This window comes from Citrus sinensis, chromosome 8, assembly GCF_022201045.2.
Source record: "Citrus sinensis cultivar Valencia sweet orange chromosome 8, DVS_A1.0, whole genome shotgun sequence".
NCBI classification, from domain to species: domain Eukaryota; kingdom Viridiplantae; phylum Streptophyta; class Magnoliopsida; order Sapindales; family Rutaceae; genus Citrus; species Citrus sinensis.
The window spans coordinates 11,212,157-11,218,609 of NC_068563.1; the positions used below are offsets into that span (position 1 = coordinate 11,212,157).

Consider the following 6,453-nt stretch of genomic DNA (forward strand, 5'->3'; position numbering starts at 1 on the left):
TCATGTACTGATTTTTCAAAATACCCCAGAATTTTTTTTTTTGCACCCATTTCATGTTTACGTTCTATGTTTCATGTTTGATGTTCTAAGTTTCATGTTTTATGTTTCATGTTCACTGTTACGGAGGGACTCATATTTTATGTTCGCTGTTGCATATTTTAAGTAAGATGTTTCATATTTGTTGTTTAATGTTTCGTGTAATAATTTTTCAAATACCCCAAATTTTTTCTTTTTTGCCCCCGTTTCATATTTACGTTCTACGTTTCATGTTTGTTGTTCTACGTTTCATGTTTGCTGTTCTACGTTTCATGTTTGACGTTGTATGTTCACTGTTATGGAGGCACTCATATTTTATGTTCGCTGTTGCATATTTTAAGTAAGATATTTCATATTTGTTGTTTAATGTTTCATATTTGTTGTTTAATGTTTCATGTAATAATTTTTCAAATACCCCAATTTTTTTCTTTTTTGCCCCCGTTTCATGTTTACGTTCCACGTTTCATATTTGTTGTTCTACGTTTCATGTTTGATGTTGTATGTTCACTGTTACCGAGGTACTCATATTTTATGTTCGCTGTTGCATATTTTAAGTAAGATGTTTCATATTTGTTGTTTAATGTTTCGTGTAATAATTTTTCAAATACCCCAAATTTTTTCTTTTTTGCCCCCGCTTCATATTTACGTTACACGTTTCATGTTTGTTGTTCTACGTTTCATGTTTACTGTTCTACGTTTCATGTTTGACGTTGTATGTTCACTGTTATGGAGGCACTCATATTTTATGTTCGTTGTTGCATATTTTAAGTAAGATGTTTCATATTTGTTGTTTAATGTTTCATGTAATAATTTTTCAAATACCCCAATTTTTTTCTTTTTTGCCCCCGTTTCATGTTTACGTTCCATGTTTCATGTTTACTGTTCTACGTTTCATGTTTGACGTTGTATGTTCACTGTTACCGAGGTACTCATATTTTATGTTCGCTGTTGCATATTTTAAGTAAGATGTTTCATATTTGTTGTTTAATGTTTCATGTAATAATTGTTCAAATACCCCAAATTTTTTCTTTTTTGCCCACGTTTCATGTTTACGTTCTGTGTTTCATGTTTGTTGTTCTATGTTTCATGTTTTATGTTTTATGTTTTATGTTCACTGTTACGGAGGTACTCATATTTTATGTTCGTTGTTGTATATTTTACGTAATGTGTTTCATATTTATTGTTCAATGTTTTATGTAATAATTTTTAAATACCTTAAAATTTTTCTATTTTGCTCCTGTTTCATGTTTATGATTCCTGTTTTATGTTTCAAGTTCGAAGTTTCATATTTGATGTTTATGTTCATTGTTACGGAGGTACTCATTGTTACATATATGTGTTTTAAATTTACTATTCAATGTTTTAGATAATTATTTTCCAAACACCCGAAAATTTTTAATCCACCATTTTGTAAAGTGACTTTAACATAAGCATTAGAAGAATATTAAGGGATTTAACAACACTCATTGTATGAATACTATTTATTTAGTCTTAAATCTAACCGTTTCACTTGAATTTAGTGCACTGATTTTAATCTTTCAATGGTTATACCTTAGACTACAAGTGTTCGTTTTAGACATTCAATAATATTATTTTGTTAACATTTTTCTTCTAATTTTTTATAAATATAATCACTTTTGAAGTATTTGTATTATGAATAAAGGAACCAACAAAATAATAATATTCTAATCTGAATTTGCTTTTAAATTCAGAAGAGCTCTTATAAATAACCTTACAATCATTTTTAATTCTATTAATTCCCATACAAATTTATAGGCTTATTTCTCCATTCCGCTAAATCAATTTAATCAATTTATTTTTATTTTATTTTAACTAATTATAGGAAACACAATTTAACGAAAATAAATCAAATTAACTATTCCTATGTCAAACATAATATTTTTTACATATCATCCTAAAAATCCACCAAAATCTAGTACATTACACCAAGTGCATCATCCAACCTTATTACAAGTACCATCTCCGAAAAAAAAGTGGATTGATATATTGCATAAATTTACGGCAAATAAAAAAAAAAGGAAGAAAGGTAAGTAGTTTTAAAGTAAAAGCTTAGCACAACTTATTAACAACGTATTTATTTTTTAGCAATATACCATTTTTTTTTACATTTTTCAAATAAGTATCTTGTGAAATAAACATCCATGCAAATGAAATAAACTATGCTTTATTAAAATAAATAACAGGATAAATAAATAATTAAAACATATGGTTTCATTCAAAAGTCATCAATTGTGATCACCATACCAATTGCAATCATTTTACCATTGAGGGGTAATAACACAACAATTTTCCAGTATCCTGCCTCATGGTCAATACTTATAATTGTTGTATAAAATTGAATGTGTTCTATCACTTGCTCAGCAACTACAACGAAACCCAGCAATGTAAATGAAAAAGAAAAATTTTTTACATAAGCCGTATAAAAGATGCCTTGCAAATATCAACCTATATTTACTGAAGCCAAGCCTAAAATTCTGCAGCAAACAAAATTGCAACAAAGCTACAGCAAAGTTCATCATCCAACAGATCCTGCCCCCTCCAAATAATTTCTAGGTATGACAAGGGTAACTTGATTGGTCTATTCTTCCAGGAAGCAATGACAATCTATTGTTTGGCATTGACATCATCTGAAAATTCATTCCAAAGCTATATTCATCAAAACAACATATTGTTCAAAATGAACTTAATATTACTTTCATACCTACACAAATGCTCAAACTTTCACTAAAATAACTAATTATTACTTAAATCCAGCAAGTCAGTTTCAGAGTTAAATACAGAAAATTCCAATCAAAATAATATAACTACAGATATACATACAAGAAACTTACCACCACAGCATTAATATAGTAAATGAGTTTTCAAAGCAATAAAGTGTTCATACTAGTAGGCAAGCAACCAAGCAAAATATGGGTAAAATCACTGCCCATGATAATATATTGTTGATCTGCTCATTTTAGGAAAAAATTAAACTTTACAACTAGTCAATTGAAATCGTTGTTCATTTCACTATTTCACTCCAAGGAAAGCCCTTTATTCAGGTGAGAACCCAACACTTAATATTTACAGAGCTACAGGATTCAACTCAAACAATTAAAAAAAGAAGATTTAAGTCACCATTAAAACCTAAAATGTACTAAATGAGAAAAAATTGTGACTATAAAATCAAATATAATTGGCCGAAAATGGTCAACCAAGTGTAAAAAAAAAAAGTTTCGTGTTGCGAAAAAACCAAGAAATAGAACACAATATCATACACATTAACTGATAAACCAGATTGAAAGTGACTAAATATGCGTAAAAGCACGAATTAGGAATAAGAGAGAATTTGCCAGTGAGACAATAGCAATGGAAGTGAGGAATACACCGAGTATAGCAGATAAATCGCCAGGTTGAGGCTAAGGCCGAAGCCGAGGCTGTGCCTGTGTAGCCCCTGCTCTTTGTTGCTGTCGATCCATGCACTGTTGCCCAACAGCTTGAGAAGGGAAAGACATAAACCAACACTATAAATCAATAAAAATTTTAATTCATACCCAAATCAACAATTAAAATCAAACCCAAATCAATCATTCAAATCTAACCTTGATACAGTTCAAATCAAACCCTAATTATAAATTAATTCAGAAAATCTAATCTAATACTAACGTTTTGCTTGATGATTCTGGCGGTAAAGAGAATGTGGGGCGAGGAACGGGGCTGTGCTTGTGCCGCCACTGATCATTGTCAACGAAGAACATCAGCCCATCCTTCTGCCTTCGTTGATCGTTGCCTAGGAACTCCTTCAGCCGCCGCCGTTGATGGCCGTGGTGAGGCGTGTGTGAGGTGAGGAGTGGTGAGGTGTTTGACGTGTGTGAGGTGAGGGAGTGGTGACGGTGAGGTGAGTGAGTGGTGGGTTTTTTTTTTGTTTATTTCAGTTTTACAGGTTTGTTCTTTCAAATTTTTTTAATTATTGAATAATAAAACAAATCTCAGCCATTGGATCCACTCTATTCAATCCAACGGTAATTTTTTACGTACTGTAACTACCCCGTTTGAACCGGTTGCCATATTTTTTTCTGCTTTTATTCATTTTTTTCTTTTTTTTTTCAAACTAAAACCCCAACCATTGGATTCAAATAAGCTGAATCCAACGGCTTAAGGGCAGCCCCTGTACCATACAGGGATTTTATGCCCTGCATGGTAGCCGTGTCCCTTATACGGATGTGAAATATCTTATATTTAGAACTTATTGTACATATTGTTGCTAATTAAATAAGAGGATGATTTAATTTGCATGTTCTTTTTCAGATTCCATTCAGTGGTTAGTAGTTACTGTATAAGAAAAAATATATACCTAATTAAATTTTAACCATACATTACTATAAATGTACAAATGGTAGAAGGGACAAAGATTTAGTGGTTTGGTAACAAATTATATTTATATTGAGCACCAAATCAATAGACGTTAGTCAAAAGAAATGAAAAATGAAAAAAATAAATCTCAATCATTGACTCATTGTTTAACAAATCTTTATAATAACATGATCCAAATTTTTCTGAATTCTTTTTTTTATCATTAAGTTAGACCGACACTTGTCTTTGGAATAACAAATAAATTTTATAAAATATTATTATTTTAAATATTAACCACATTATTTTATATTTAAATAAAAATATATGCCAATGAGAGCAGAGGTGAGGTTGGTAAAGGGCAATGATTTTGGACAAATTCCACATCGATATCAATTTTGCAAAGGGTAGAGTTCACTTTACCTTTTAATTAGGACGGCAATCTTTAATTGACCCTAATAAACCCCCATTTATTGTTAAGATGACTGTGAAAGAGATAATTATTTTGTTTGGAGGATGAATTGAAGTTTACCCTTCAGCAAATAGAATGTCCCAGTTGATTCCCCCTCCCAAGTTCAAGTTTTGTGTAGACTTGCTAAGTGTCATGCCAAAATATTTACGTGAATTTACATCAAGTTTTTACATCACCAGAGACAACTTGATCTGTTTGACAAGGTTGATATTATTTTAGGGATGTAATTAGTATCAACTTCAGGGTCCTCATTGTAAAATCCGCTAACATGAACTAAAAGCACAGACTGAAGGGTTTTCTGGGTTAGTGAGTGAGCTATAAACAGAATGATAACAGCTAGCTAGCTGCTGATACAAACAACAGCTTGTTGGATCATTTTTAGAGCGTTAAATTTCATCATTTTGGTTCTTTCCCTGTTTCCTTAGAATTTCTGTAACTTTCTTTTGATCTTTGTAAATTGTAATCTTTACTGGATAAATTGCTGGTCAGATTTGTCTTCATAAATCTGGGTGTCTCAAGTGATTCCAGAATTGTGCGTCAGGGATTGTTCATTGTTTTAATTCGTCTCTTTATCCGGTTTTTTGGTTTCTGATGAGTTGATTAGGATCAGTCAATACCTTACATGAAGGCTAAATGAAATTAGGGAATTTTGTGCTACCTTATTTTCTGTTACTGCCCTGTTATTTATAATCATGATTAATCTGTTTTGCTTCAATCAACTATCTTTAATTCAGATGAAATCAAAGAGATGCAAGCTGTTATTCGAAGTCTAGCAGCTTGGGTTCTATGTGATTTTTTAAATCATATTTAGCAAGATCATCCAAAATAGTGTTAGTTGCAAGAGATGGAGAAACTTCTGTATCGCATAAATTGCCAAGTCTAACTCACATTATAGACCAACATGGCCACATTATATTACTTCAATTAATTAAGAACTAATATTGAATGTAAGGAATTACGGTAACTGTCCAACGTAAATGAAAATACGACCCTCTGCTGCAAAACCATGCTCTAGCAGCGGCATCAAATAAAGATAATAAAATGTATGAATTTGATACAAACTCTATAAAATTGTTTAAATTTTTTATTTTATTTACTTGATTTTATGTTGTTGGTTAATTTTGAATTAGTCAAAAGTGTTGTGTCGCAGAAGCATATCTATTGTGGTTTGACACCACTTGTGTACAAATGCGGAATCAATATGCACCAAATATTTACATAAAAATAAAAGATATAAGAATTTTACGTGGTTCGGTAATAAAGCTTACGTTCTCCGAGGCAAGAAATAATAATTGTTTTACTAACAATTAATATATTACAAATTTGAATAATAAAACCTCACTTCCCAAATATCCAAACATACCTAGTACTCTCACACACTTTTGAAGGAAACAATTTCCCCAGGACACGTTCTCAAACATCTCTACAAATAGTGTAGAACCCAACTGAATACCCATGGAAATGGTCTTCCAAACTTTCTAAGAACTCACTTGTAGATACTCCCTCTCTTTGAACTCTCTCTACACTCCTTAGAGAGCTCACCACTTAAGCTCTCACACACTACATTTTGGGGATGCTAACAAATGAGAATTGCT

General features: G+C 31.4%; 1 long non-coding RNA gene across 1 annotated transcript; it reads right to left on the reverse strand.

The window, feature by feature from the left end:
* Nucleotides 1–2,246: 2,246 nt before the first annotated feature.
* LOC127899442 (uncharacterized) lies at nucleotides 2,247–3,984 on the reverse strand. The gene is made up of 3 exons (XR_008051299.1): nucleotides 3,703–3,984; nucleotides 3,423–3,532; nucleotides 2,247–2,684 (listed from the first exon to the last, which is right to left on the reverse strand). It is a non-coding gene; the product is annotated as an uncharacterized LOC127899442 (long non-coding RNA).
* Between the last annotated feature and the right edge of the window lie 2,469 nt (nucleotides 3,985–6,453).